At 32.8% G+C, this 16,171-nt stretch overlaps 1 pseudogene; it reads left to right on the forward strand.

Moving 5' to 3' along the window:
* Window positions 1-459: 459 nt before the first annotated feature.
* Window positions 460-1,963, forward strand: LOC127115252 (myosin-8-like; annotated as a pseudogene).
* Window positions 1,964-16,171: the final 14,208 nt, after the last annotated feature.

The following is a 16,171-nucleotide window of genomic DNA, read 5'->3' on the forward strand; positions in this document are numbered from 1 at the left end:
TTTGACACCATAGGTATTTTTCTAATCTTCATATTACTTGGTTTCTCTTCTGACGTTCGCTATTGTTCATTTTTGGTTTCTCTTCTGACTTCGAAGAACTTAATTGGAGTTCTAGATATATACGGATTCGAGAGTTTCAAGACAAACAGGTTCTTAATCTTAACCACCCTCTTGCCTAATTTTATATGAAGTTTATAGACGTATGCACATTTGACCAATCTCTGTGATCGAATTTTTGTGTTCTCTATTTACATTTTTCGTATCTATTTACTTTTGAACCACAGTTATTGTTCTAACAGTAACTAACTTTACATCGGCCCTGTTCAGCTTCGACCAATTTTGTATCAATTTGACAAATGAGAAGCTACAGCAGCATTTCAACCAGGTTTGATTTTTCTACTATCTCCTGGTAAACAATTTCTATAGACTCAAATAACACTTCATTATTTCATTATGCAGCATGTCTTCAAAATGGAGCAAGAGGAATATACAAAGGAAGAAATTGATTGGAGTTATATAGAGTTCGTTGATAATCAAGATGTTCTCGATCTTATTGAGAAGGTGCAACTCAGCCTTGCATTTTTGTCATTTTAGAAAAGTTCTATCAGTTTGTCATCTCATTCTTGTTTATAACTTCAGTAACCTGGCGGCGTTATTGCTCTTCTGGACGAGGCCTGGTATGTATTAAATGACAATAGTTCAAATATTTGTATTATAGTTAATGGTTTGTTTATGTCATTTTACATAATGTAAAGTGGCGTTAGCGCATGCAAATATATATACTTTGAGCAATAACTATGTTTTATAGTCATTCTTTTATATATTGTCCTGCTTATTCTTTGTAGTATGTTTCCAAGATCAACGCACGAAACATTTGCTGAAAAGCTATATCAAACACTTAAGGACAATAAGCGATTCAACAAACCGAAGTTGTCACGAACTGACTTCACCATCAATCACTATGCTGGTGATGTGAGTAAAATACATTTTGGTCTACGCAGTTATATCAACCATGAAATAAAAAGTTAAAAGCTTAGTATATATGTCGAACTTTGATTTCAGGTCACGTATCAAACTGATCTTTTCCTTGATAAAAACAAAGACTACGTTGTTCCGGAACACGCTGTGCTGCTCTGTGCTTCCAAGTGCTCCTTTGTTTCAGGACTTTTCCCACCTTTACACGAGGAAAGTACTAAATCAACAAAGTTTTCTTCTATAGCCACTCAGTTTAAGGTCGGTTTTCTTTAAACATGCATATGCTTGAAAATTATAAGTCTTTTGTATATAACTATTGATCATTGTTATTCTTATTGCTTATGGAATGAAGCAACAACTGCAATCTTTGCTTGAAACATTGAGTGCGACTGAGCCACACTACATTCGTTGTGTAAAGCCAAATAATCTTCTTAAGCCGGGGATATTTGAGAACAACGATGTGTTACAGCAGCTTCGATGTGGGGTGAGTTCAACCCCCATATTAGCCTTGTTCTTTATTATGACATGAATATTTTTGTTTCAAGTTACTTCAAACTCTGTGGATGCCTTTTACAGGGTGTAATGGAGGCAATTAGGATAAGTTGCGCTGGATATCCAACTCGAAAGAACTTTGATGAATTTGTTCAGCGGTTTAGTATAATGGAACCTAAGGTTCTAAAGTCATGGTATTTACTTCTCCTTTTTTCCGTGTTTTCTTTTTCTGATCATACAGATGAATGTGATTGTACTGAACATAATTAACCACCTAGATTGTTGTCACGAAATTTTTCCGGTTTTAGATGTTCAAATAACACAACTATATCTGAAATAACTAATAATAAATATATATCTGCAGTCCTGATGAGATGACGGCTTGCAATAGACTTCTAGATAAAGCAAACCTTAAAGATTATCAGGTAGTAGTTCTTATCTTAATCTCAGTTATAGCATTTTTATTTGCTCGCAGGTTACATTGAATCATAGATGATGATGCTAAAAAATTTCGAACACGCTATGTATGATAATATGGATTGGAATAAAATGTTGTTTGGGTTTCTTTGCAGATAGGAAAGACAAAAGTTTTCCTGAGAGCAGGTCAAATGGCAGAACTAGATGCATGTCGTGCCGAGGTCCTAGGAAGATCCGCAATCGTTATTCAGAAAAAAGCTCGCACATATATTTGTCAAAAACAGTACAAGTTATTGCGATTTTCTGCCATAGAACTACAAAGGGCTATTAAAGGTATCAATTATTTGAATCCTTTTTGATACTATGTATGAATAATCTTGTTATCCATTTTCTAAGTCATTTAGTTTTACGTATCCTATGAACTTAACATAGGACAACTTGCAAGACGTCGGTATGAATGCATGAGAAGGGAGGCCGCATCTTTGATAATCCAGAAACAAATCCGCATGTATCTTTCGAGAAGTGCTTATAAAACTACCTATTCCAAAGCTGTTTGTATTTAAACCGGCATGCGAGGAATGGCTGCTAGAAATGAACTTCGATTCAGGAAGCGGACCCTAAGAAGACTGCGACTAGCAAAAAAAACATACATCTCAGAGATGCTTTTGCTACTTAGTTTTATTTCTTTTTAAGTTATGAATTGGTTGTATATTTAGAATCTTTAGAAGTTAAACGATTATATATCAGTGGATTGTTGTATATGTATGGATATGCCAGCGCCAGATTAGAGGGCGCTTTAAAGCGCTGTTATAGGCCAAAAAAAGCGCCCTCTTTCCCCTTATTTGGCGTAGTGGTTTCACTCTCCAGTCTCACCTCTCTCTTCGTCGATTTGGCCTCTCTCTTTGTCGGTCACACGGTTCAGGTAAGTTTCAGTTTTCTCTTCGTCGACCACATAGTTGAAATTTCTGAATTTTGTTTTTGATAAAATAAATTAAAGAAAATAACTACTACAGTAGTATAATGGCGGATTGGGGTCCCGTGGTGATAGCAGTGGTGCTGTTTGTGTTGCTAAGTCCAGGCTTGTTGAACATGCATACTAGTGGTACAAGTAATAGCTGAAAGTATCGAGTTGAAAGTATCGTTGACTCGCATGTTTTGTAAGATACCTATAACTATGCTCGGCGAACATAAGGTGCACAGTTAGTCTCCGAGTTGGTACAAGTAATAGAAGTACTAAAAGTACAATCGTAGTATGAAAAAGAACCTATTGAATTGAATGAACTATTGTAGTAGTTTAAGCTTCATGAAACAAAAATAAAAACATCAATGTGTATTCTTAATCAATATAAAATAATGGTTTGTGAAAAGTGTATACTTGGTCCAATAGTCTGCACATTCCTTGTTGTCAGGTAGCTTAAGAAGTCCTTCTAAGATCTGCATATAGTCCCACACATAGACACACAAAATATAAACACCAAAACAGTAGAATATCATTACTTCATTTGCAACAGGTAGCTTAAAGGCTTTCCAATCAAACTAACTAGACTTCCCAATGCACATGGCTGAAACCGCAATCGCAACAGGTAGTTTTTGATGTTTCAAACTAACAGGTAGCTTAAAGGTTTCCCAATGCACATGACTGAAACCGCAATCGCAACATTCGATAGTGTTTTCTGCAACAGTTTTTGTGTTTTTTTTAAAACCTTGTCCTCTATGTAATGGTTGCATTAGATATGTTTGTTCTGGAAATTCAAACTAACTAGACTATAGTTTTGAAATTAGTGAAGGCTGTTAAATGTAAGAAACATGTTGTCAATTGTTACATGCTTTTAAATGCTGTTATAACATGTTGTAAATTGTCAAATATACTGCTGTTAAATGTAAGAAACATGATGTAAACTGTTACATGCTGTTAAATGTTATTATAACATGCTGTAAATTGCCAAATATGTTGCTGTTAAATGTAAGAAACATGCTGTAAATTGTTACATGCTGTTAAATGCTGTTATAACGTGCTGTAAATTGTTATACTTGTTGTTGTTTAATGTAAGAAAAATGCTGTTAAATGTTGTTATAACATGCTGTAAATTGACAAATATGTTATTGTTAATGTTACAAACATGCTGCTAAATGTTGTCTAAATTTGATTGTTTTAATATGTTACATGTTGTTAAACGTTGTCAATTGTTACATGTTGTAACATGTGTCTATTCTTTTCCTTTTTATCATAATAGGATTTGAAAGCACACAAACAACAACTTGCAATAGAGACCGGAAAGTCTCAACTTGATGTTTATTTGGATGAGGCAAGTGTGGATTTAAGTTATCAAAATTTTGATGACTTGAATGTTCTTCAATGGTGGAAGGAGAATTGGAATAGGTTTAAAGAGTTATCTTTATTGGCTCGTGATTTGTTAGGCATCCCTATTACTACTGTTGCATCTGAATCTGCTTTCAGTATTGGTTCGATCATTCTAAACAAATATAGAAGTCGCTTGTTGTCGAAGAATGTAGAGGCATTGATTTGTACTCGCAGTTGGCTTCACGGTTTCAACAGTTTTGGTACATAATCAAATATTAAAAAAGTTTCTTTTAATACTTTGTGATTCTTTTAATTTTGTTACTTACACTTAAATTTTTTTATAGATGTAGTGGGTGATGATGAAGATAATGATGATGGAAGTTTGGCGAAAAGTATTACAACTGAAGCATCATATGTTCATGACGTAGATGAAGATTGATGAGTGCATCTTTTATGTTTGTAGAGAATTTAGAGATTTTTGTGTTAGATTAAACTATTTATGACTTCTTTCATAACTTTTGTTGAATTTATGGAGTTGAACTTTTGTTGAATTTGTGGTGTTGAACTTGTGTTGAATTCGTGATATTTAATTTAAGGTTTGTTAAATTTAATTATTGGATGTAGGATAATGATAGTGATTTTTATGCAATGCAAGTGTGTTTTTACATACATTATTTAGCAAAGACTTTATTAGATTTTAGTAGTATTAGGATGTATGAGTACTTTTTTAAAGTTATATCATCATGAGTGAAAAAAGTTTTTTTAAAGAGAATAACGGACATGCCCGCATGCCCGTCATTAAATGGGGCGGGCCTAGTAAGTAAGCCCGCATCTCTACCTTTGACCGTCCCGCCCCGCCCCTTTTTCTTGCGGACTTTTGTGGGGCGGACCTAAACGGGGCGGACATGCCCGTTTGCCACCTATATATATATATATATATATATATATATATATATATATATATATATATATATATATATATATATATATATATATATATATTTAAATAAGAAGGACGAATATTATGAATGATAATTTATTTATTTATATCTATTATATGGATCAAATTTATCTATTATCGCATAAATTTTAAAAGTAAATTTTTATTTATAGTGATCAAAATAATATATTTTAGAGAAGTGCAGCTAGGGGCAAAATCTGATTTGTTTTGAGAGGATACATGTTAGAATTTTTTAATTCATCTTCAATAATACAACTCATCACGGTCTTAGACTTAGTGGAGTTCACTTTTATGCAACTTTAAAAATCTCATTTATTTTTTTGTTTTATTGATATAACTAATAAAATATTCATGTGAAATATGGATGATAATTTGACCCATTTTCAATTGGCATTCATAAAAATATTTATAATAGATAGGATAAAAATCGCATATATGAGTATAAGCATGGACTCCGATAATTATCCACTTAAATAAGTGGGGATGAGCACCTTAGTACCCAACCCGCCCTATACCCGCATAATATATATTTATATATTTTAATTTATATTATTATATATAAAAATAAATATGGGTCAATTTTTAAAAATATATCAATTTTAAACTACTACATGTTTAATATAAGTGATTATTTATTTCATAATTCAATAGTTAATTTTTTTAAAAAAAATTTAATGTTGCTAAAAACTTAAAATAATATGATATTTTATATTTGACATATTTATTTTTATTAGAAATACGGATAACAGATACGGGTACGGGTACTTACATATCCATAAGGTACGGACACGGGTACCAATATTGGTATCCAAGCGAGTATAGACTCGGGTACGAATATTTTTTTCAATGCGGGTATGGGGACGGATACTATAGTACTCTACTCAAATTTTGTCCATTAGAATCCCTAATACGAGCCATTTAATTAATGTATTAAATTAAAATTTGATAAAAATTGATGAAAAAATAATAAAATAATTGTATTAATATTGTCGCATTAAATAAGTAAATAATTTAAGAAGACTAAAATATATAAAGTTATGAGTGAATGATGTATCATAATTACAATCTCTAAGTAAAGTTATCTGTGTTAGATATACATATCATTAAAGAAAGAAATTAATTCTCCAATTGGTTGTGATTGAAATTTTCATATGTGTTAGATATTGTCAAATATTTAATTGTAGTAAAGAGAAAACAATTGCATAGAAGTCTAAAAAAGAATAAAATCAGATGAGGGAACATTACACACAGGGAACATTACACACTCCTAGCTTGAATTTCTCTTCTACAACTGCTATCTCATAGATACATTTGACATCTACCTGCCCATTTATACATGTAAGGATCTTCATTCTGATGAATTATGTAAGGATGTAAGGACCATCATTATACATTCTTATGCAATAATAATATTGCATTGCAGTACACTAGATATATGTCTTATTCAAATGATAATATACTTAAAGACTAAATATTTTGATGTACCTATGTTATCAAAGATGTATCCTAACTTACATAGTAGAAATCCTTACATCAAATTTACAAATTCAAATGCTAGTTTTTTCACATGTATACTGAGTGCAACCTCAGTAGTTCCTTCCTTTGTCATTGCTTGCAATTGCACACTGATGACATGAATTACCGACATAATAATTTAACAAAATTCAAAATCCATGCTACTTAAAATTTTAAGCAAATAAAATTATTTAGAACATTACTCCTATCTTACATACTTTCATCATAAAATTATTTAGAACATTACTCATATCTTACAATACAATCATCTTTTTCTTCTTTCAGAATTTCTTTTTTTTTTCTCTCATTTCAATTGGTTTGTTTTTTTCTTTCAATTCTATATGTAGTGTAGAATCATCTTACAACCAATGAGTGGTTGTTTCACCTGAGTAAAGGGTGAAGAACAAGAGGCGTGAGCAATTAGAAAGATTAATTCTTATTCATCAAGATTGATTTTGTTAACTTTAAGATTGGAGTTTTCCCAACATCTTGTATTTAGAGCATTGGTTGTCTGATCTTTGGGACGCATTGAATCACAATGAATAATCCGAACGGGCATTTTCCAATGAATCTTCCAATCTTGAATTGTAAGATTTATGAGAATTGGTGTAAAGAGATGAAGGTTGTTTTCTGTTGTCAAGACCTTTGATAACGAGAAATTATATCATGTTTTTAGGCTTATATCACATGTTATTCGTATTTATTTCAATATGTTTTATCACATTTTAGTTCATTTTTATTCGTTTTGCCGTTGTTAGCGAATTTCGGTGCAAATTCGATAGCAAATAGGAAAAGGAGCAAAAGAGCAGCAAAAGAGCAAGATTCTGCCCAAATGGTGTTCGCCATGTGTATATGGAGTTCGCCATTGGCCTTCCTGCCACGTCATTTGATGATCAAGGCAATGGCATTCGTCATTTCCCTAATGGCGTTCGCCATTATCATGCAGAAGCAGTTATGTGCTAGTGGCCAGTTTTGTGCAGTTTTCTCCAACCTATTTTCCCTCCACTTTGCTTGCATGATCAATGGAGGTTACAAGGATGCAAAAACTCTATAAATAGGACTCTTTGAGGTGTTTCAGGACATCCAAGTTGTGCGGAAGCTCTGTCGAAATTGCTTCATAGTCTTAGGCATAAATTCACCTGTAAAAGTGACAATAACTCACATCGAGAGATTGTCAGACTTGTTTTCTTGTAATTTTCATTGTACTCTTGGATCAAGAACAAGCCTGCCGACATTTTCGTTTCAATTCAAAGTCTTCGTTTCTTTAATTTTAGGTTTTTACCGCTCTATTATTTATACTTGTTATTGCCTTAACTACATTACATGCCATGTTGTTTTTAAGTTTAGTTCCTGTGATCATGTTATTTTTTATTAAAATTATGTCTTACTAATTTTGTCTGAGTCCGACGTATGAGGACCGTCATTAGAGACGAGACTCAGTAGAAATAATAGGAGCGATTGTGATTAAATTCTGTTTTGGTTTTAGTTTCCAATTTTATGATTCATTGTTTTGACACGAGAGTGAAGAACAAACTAAGGTTCTAGCCAATAGCGCGAGAGTATGAGGAAGGAACCGGATAGTGGAAACTAGGCATCGATCCTAAAAACGGCGAGAGTGTCTTAGGCGTTGTTTAGGATCTCATTGGTTTTCAAAATATGCTTTCTAATTGAAACGGGTGAGCAAGAGCAAAATCCAGTGGTTAGGAGGTGTGGTTTTAGTCAATAGCGCGAGAGTGTGAGACAAAGTCTTTACATCAATACTTTCTACATAACGTAATAAAATCGTAATTAGTACCTAAAATTTACCTAATCCCTTAGGAACACAGAATCCATATTCCGGGCTCATTTTATTATCATTTTCAAACCTCTAGCAATTAGCATTTATATTTCCGTTCATATCCTTTTAACCTTTAGCCTTAGCTTTGCAATTGCAATGATAGATAACATTAGTTTGATTATTAGTCTATGTGGGTTCGACAATCTTTTAAAACTACCTGATAAACTGTATACTTGTAGTTATTATCCAACAAACACGTCTGTCCCAATCAACCTTTGGGATCTTGTAAAGGATGAAGTAACGCCAATTGAAGATAATGTTACTGATGAACAAAAGGATGCACATAAAGATTTGAAGAAGAAAGATTATAAAACTCTCTTTATATTTCATCAATGTGTTGATTCAGAAAACTTTGAGAAAGTTAGTGATGTAGACTCAGCAAAGGAAACATGGAAAATCCTCGAGAAATCGTTTGGGGTCCTGAAAAGGTGAAAGAGGTGAGGTTACAAACTCACAAAAGGACGTATGAATTACTTCAGATGGAAGAAAGTGAAAGCATAACTGATTTCTTCACTAGGGTAATAAGACAGATGAATCAAATAAATATGTATGGAGAAATGTTGACATTAAGATCAAGAGTTACAAATATCTTGAGGTCATTGGCTCCAAAATTCGATCATATGGTAGTACCCATGGAAGAATCAAAGGATTTGTCAAGCATGACAAAAGAAGAACTTCAAGGGGTGCTTGAATCTCGTGAACAAATAATGGATGAAAGATCTGCAAGTAAGAAAATGAGTGATGTAGCTCTCCAGGTGCATTCAACAAAAGAAAAGAAAGGCAAAGGAAAATTGAATGGGGGCAAAGGCAGAGGAAACCATCAAAAAGGTAGTTCATTAAATCAGAGACAATCTACAATTGTCAAAATTATGACCATTATGCAAGTCAATGTCGAGGAGGCAAGAAATATCAAGAAAGTAATAAAAAGCTTGCAGAAGAAGATGAAGTGACGCTAATGGTCACCAAAAAAGAAGAAGAAAGATTCGAAGATCAATGGTATCTTGACCCAGGTTGTTCATCACATGTGACTGGAAGAAAATATTGGTTTATCAACATCAGTCCCTATCTGATGAAGGTATTGTCGATGTTCTGATCAGGATAAACGATGGTGAAAAATCAGTAATCTCCAATATGTTGTACATACCTGGCATGAAGAGTAATCTTCTAAGTATAAGTCAGCTGATTAAGAGGAATTACAAAGTATTAATCAAAGATAGAATGATAAGAGTGATCAACTCGAGTAACATGTTAATCTTGAAGCCTCCTATGTCACAAAATATAACCTTCGTGATTGAACTTGTTGTGTTGGAACACAAGTGTCTGGCGACTACAGCTAGCAGAGATGAATGGTTATGGAACTATAAACATTGGTCACTTGAATTTTAATGAATTAGTAATCTGAAGAGGAAGAACATGGTTTCATGGCTACAAAGAATCCATATTCCATAAGAAGTGTGTGAAGATTGTTCAAGAAAAGAAACACAAGAATAGCTTTAGCAAGGATGCAAGAAGCAAGTTGAAAGGCACTCTCGAGATAATCTACTTAGACGTGTGTGGTCCTTAACGGCTAGATTTCACTCGGAGGTAACAAGTACTTTGTTAGATTTATTGATGATTATAGAAGAAAGTTATGGACCTACTTAATCAAGAAGAAAAATAACGTGATCGGTGTTTTCATCAAGTTCAAAGAAATGGTGGAAAGACATAGTGGTCACAAGATTAAGGTTATGAGGACAGATGGAGGTGGAGAGTATGTGTCAAAATATTTCGACACATTATGTACAAAAGAAGGAATTATGCATAAGGTGGTGCCACCATACACTCCTCAAAAAAATGGTATTGCTGAAAGAAAGAACATAACCATTACCAATATGGTGAGAAGTATGTTAAAAGACAAGCATCTCCCAAATGATCTATGGGGTAAGGCTATGTCGACTGCAACATACATATTAAACCAATGTTCAACAAAAAGGCTTGAATGTATCACACCAGAAGAATATTGGTTTGGTATCAAACCTAGTTTAAGCCATTTAAAGTTGTTTGGATCTATAGCATATAGGTGTATGCCAGATCAACTGAGAAGAAATCTGGATGATAAGTCGAGTCAGATGATCCTGGTGGAATATCACTCGACTGGTGGATACAAATGGTTCGACCTAGTGAACAAGAAATTTGTGATTAGTAAGGATATGATCGTAGATGAGCTTAAGGAGTGGGATTGGACTGAGAACATCAAGAAGGATTAAGTGATAATCATGTGTGATGAACCAACTAGTGAAGTTGTTAAAGAAGTTCGACAAGAAGCAGTCGAAGGTCAAGTTAGCATAAGCAGACCCTAGAGAACTAGAAACATGTCTGCAAAACTGCATGAATATGTAATCACATCAGATAATACAGTCTATGATGAAGGCGAGTTAGTACAATATGCCTTCTATGCATATACAGAGCCAGATGATACAACTGAAGCATTGAAAGACTCAGGGTGGATAAAAGTTATGGTGGATGAGACAAAATCCATAGAAGACAATGATACCTGGATACTAGTCAAATTTCCAAAGAGAAGAAGGCAATTAATGTGAAGTGGGTATACAATGCCAAGTTGAATCCAAAAGGTGAAGTAAATCGACACAAGGCAAGACTTGTACCCAAGGGTTCTCTTCAAAAAGAAGGAATCGGCTATGGTGAAGTCTTTACACCAATAGCTAGAATCGAAACATATAGGTGGTTGCTGGTCTAACGAATATGAATAATTGGTTGATGTTTCAGATGAACGTGAAATGTGTATTCCTGAATGGCCCTCTAGATGAATACGTGTATGTAATACAACCAATTGGGTGTGTAAACCATGACTAAGAAATGAAAGTATACAGGCTGCATAAAACTCTATATAGACTGAAACAAGCTCCAAGAGCTTAGAACAAGAAAATAGACGGCTTTCTAAGATAGAAAGAGTTTGAGAAGTACACGAAAGAGCATAATGTGTATGCTAGGAGAAACATGAGTGAGCTGTTTATACTGAGTCTCTATGTCGATGACCTGTTGATAACAGGCAGTTGCAGAAAAGAGATCGAAGATTTCATATATGACTTAAATAAGGAGTTTGAAATGTCAGACTTGGGAAATCTCTCATAATTCGTTGGTATCAAATTCTACAAGAGTAATAGAGGCTTGATGATGCAACAAAGAAGATATGCAGGTGAAATACTCAAGAGATTTGAGATGCAAGATTGCAATCGAACTTCGAATCCAGCTAAGCTCATATTTAAACTGATAAAAGACTCGAGTAAAGATGATGTCGACCCAACATAGTACAAAAGATTCATTTGATCACTTAGATACCTCTGTCATACAAGGTCAGATTTAGCCTATTGTGTAGGCATGTTCAGGAGATTCATTCCGAAGTCGGAAGTATCCCATCTTGCAACAACCAAGAGAATGCTAAGGTATCTCAATGGAACATTCGACTATGGTATTTTGTTTCATTCAGTCGATGAAGGAAAAGAATACAAGCTTGTGGGATACACTGACTCTAGTTGGTATGGTGATGTTGAAGATAGAAAATCGACAGTAGGATATGTTTTCAAGTTAGGTTATGCGTTAGTCGCGTGGAGTTCGAGATAGGAATCAGTGGTAGATTCATCAAATAGCCTCCACCTTTGGTTATTGTTATATATGAATAAAGGTGCGGTCACCACCCACACAAAGCCAATGAGAGTCGATTATGCATGAATCACTACTACAAAACATATCTACGGTGAAGATATATTACCACGACCACTTATTCACCGTAGTAATATCTCATTTTTTACGCGCATTATTTTTTTTATTAAGAAATATTTCATCACGGTTCCTAAATCCAATTGTGGTCATAGAATTTGCGTGATAAGCTTCGAATCCTAACATCAACATTTTTTCAATAAAAATAAGTGTGCGACCCTTAATATTTTTCGTTATATGAAAATTAAAAGTATAACAACTACGGTTGTTTCATTCAACTGTGGTTATATGTTTCATATTTTACTACCGTTGTTTCTTGCAACCGTTGTGAAATTCTTTTCACTTAATAAAAACATAACAAGAACTTTATTTTGTTAATAACATACAAGGGTGACCTAGAAAACGAGACGACAACGATAGCAAAATCTTCATCATCTTCATTCATTTCTGGAAACGAAATCTTTATCCTCTTCGCCTTACGGTATATTACCATTACGTGTTTGTTGTTGTCTCTCTCTCTCTCTCTCTCTCTCTCTCTCTCTCTATATATATATATATATATATATATATATATATATATATATATATATCGTTGTGGTAATGATACTGCTTTCTAAAATTTTATGTTCTTCGCTAGGGTTATATTTCATTTCTTGGTTTCCTTTTTAACATAATGACATTGTGGTGTGTGTTGTTCATGTTGTCCTGTTCTTGTTTTATTCAAATTTTGTGACTATAACTCTGTGTAGTTACAAACTCATTATTGGGTTGTTGATTGTAGTCGTGGCTATGAATATGCGTTAGGTTTTAGTGTTGTTAAAGAAAGTAAATGGAGATAAACAATAAGAGAAGGAAATTCTTTTATTCATTAAGAATGCATTACATTTTAGATCCTAAAGACATTAGATAATTTTATTCTTCATCCCACTCTTCTTCCATTGGACCCTTCTCTTAGGCTTTACCATTGTTGTCTACTCTGCCCACTTTGAGATCTAGCAGTTGTGCCTACTCCTTCTGAGACTTCATCAAACTTTTGAACCTTTGAAGCTTCCTCAGGCTCCTGCTTCTCTTCCTTTTTCTTTTTCCTTCACCAGCTTCCTAATCTCCTTCTCAAAATCCCTCTTTTGAGTCTTATACTGTTTTGGTTTACCCATTTTAGCTTAAGAGTAATCTGATTGGAATGGTTATGCAAACTTCTGTTTTTATAAGAAGAAATCTTGAATAATGTGCAATCTGCCTTGAAGACTATGCATCTTGGGAAGCTTTGCCTTTCAGAATCTGACTTTGACTATCTTGGATATTGTGGATAACTGCTTACCTTTTTCTCCAACCATTGAGATTCTGTGAATATTTTATTTTTGTTTTTACTCAATTCTCTCTTATCTTTATTTTATCTTTTGTGTGCAGATTCTTGTTCTTAAGCAACATAAGTGCCTTCTTCATATGAAGAACTTCAAGAAGGAATATGGGAAAAATAAAAAATATTTTATATTCTTCATTCATAATTTATTATAAGTTATAATTTCTAAGGTTATTTACTCAGAGCTATTTTTATTTGGAATTATAGGTGTTTAAAGTCAAGACACAACTATTTGGAATTATTTAAAATTATTGTGTTTATGATCTCATATGATTCAGAAATATTCAATTTATAAAAAAAATAAAAAAAATATCACAAGGTTGCTTAATTCAACCGTTATTATACGTAGTGCGTTACTTAACTTGTAACAACGATCGCACGTCCGTTGTGAAAACCAACATATATATATATATATATATATATATATATATATATATATATATATATATATATATATATATATATATATATATATATAATTACATTTGACAATAACGGATGTACAATCATCATATATGTGTTTTTCAACCGTCATACATATTTTTTCCGTAGTAGTGAATATATGTTGCTCGATATACATTACAAATTATTGAGATTAATTTGATAAAATACAATTGCTATGATTAAAGAAAGAATGAATACAATACAATATGCAATTGAATAATATTATTAAGACATAATTGGCTAATTCGATTTTCCATAAACAACTATTAATATATACATTTAAACAATATAATTATGGATTAAAAAAATAAAACTTGATCATTGCAGTTGGTATAATTTCCAATCAAAATTTTGCATTAGAAAACCATATATGTAATGAGTATTTAATCTTACCAAATCCAATATCTTCACTAACTTTTCCTATTGCTCAAATTTGACCAGCAAGCATCTGAAGCATCAACACCCACACAAAAAATATTAAGAATAAACAATGAGAGTGGAAGAGTATTTAATACATAATAATATATTGAATCATCCACCCAATGTTCTTTCACTTTCAAGGTAACAAAAACTTCATAGCTATAACAAAGAAGAAAATAATTAAACAGGGGAGTGAAATTATATGAAAAAAATGGAAATATAACTCCTAATTCAACATTATATGATCAAATATTTTTCTAAGAGAAATATATATACTAATAAATTCAAAGATTTAACATTTATTAATTGAGTGTCCTTTTAATACAAAGGAACAGGCGAATGATTTTTTCTGTTCCGGCCACCGCGAGGATCAACCTCCAAATCTTCCCCATCAAGAGTTCACTATCTCTTGCGGCTTCACAATATTCAGCTTTGAGATGTCTGGATCTCTGTGTATGAAATTCTCGTTCATTAACAAAAAAAACAAAAACAAAAAGCAGAGAAAAATGGTCCAAATAGTAAAAATATAACTAATCAGTGTACACTTTGATTGTGAGACAAGTAAATCAAACACCAAGAACATGAATCAATGGAAAAAAAGTCTTTAACACACCCACACAAATTTTTATTAGTCAAAAAATATTACTTGTCAACTAAATTTTTTCCTCTTTTCTCACAACCCAACACTTAACTTCAAAATCTAGTGTTTTCGCAAGCCTTTGAGATACATGAGCATATCAATTAGAAAAATCAAAGCGCAAATAATCTAAAAAAATGCTTATGTATTATAACAAACAAAGATAATAAAGAATAGTCAACTCTTGAAACCGTATCATAATCAACCAACTCTAAAACATAAATATGACGAAAAACAAAAAGACAAAACATAAATATGTCTTATTTTGAACATGTTTAAATTAATTAACCTTGATAGGACTTAGGGGGAGTTTACAAACTACACCCTCTGTACTGTTAGACTCTAGAAAAACTTACAAACCTCAGACTCTGAAGTCAACTTGTTAATTAAATTAACAATCATTCCTCTTAAATATTTATGTTTGTCATCATCAAAAAGGGAGAGATTGTTGGAACAAAATTGATTTGTCCCATATCCCTTAGGTTTTGATGATAACAAAATATTTAAAGAACAATTGGGTATACTAATATTTTCTAAAGTGTGCAGGAACATAGATTAAAACTTCATAATTAATCCAAGTATTGGTTATGACTATGAACATCTTAAGAGAAGCTTAAAGACCAGAATTTGATGGATCAGAAGCTAAAGATCAGACTCTGAAGAAGTCAATGTATGAAGGTAAGAGTCTGAAGAAGTCAACCTCTAAAGACCAGACTTTGAAGAAATTTACCTCTACTAATCAAAACCCGAAAAGTATAATAGGTGTCTACCTCTGAGCCTATTTTGTCTTCTTCTAATCACGTGAAGACCTAAGCTTTTTCTTCATAGAGTCAGCTGAGATGCAATTGATAATTCCTCTTATAGCAATGGAATTCCAAACAAGCTTTCAACGATATTAACCATTTGAAGAACCATTTCAACATCTCTATTCAAGCTTCTCAAGGACTCTCTTGTGTTGAATCTTCAATGACTCATTTCCTTTTATATTTAAGGAGATGAAGACTTGAAGAAAATAAACCAATGATCTATTGACATTCAAAGAGAAATTACTCTATCAAAACATAAGCACAAGGTTAACTTAGTTGTTTTTTACC

This window comes from Lathyrus oleraceus, chromosome 1 (genome assembly GCF_024323335.1).
Source record: "Lathyrus oleraceus cultivar Zhongwan6 chromosome 1, CAAS_Psat_ZW6_1.0, whole genome shotgun sequence".
Classification (NCBI taxonomy): Eukaryota; Viridiplantae; Streptophyta; class Magnoliopsida; order Fabales; family Fabaceae; genus Lathyrus; species Lathyrus oleraceus.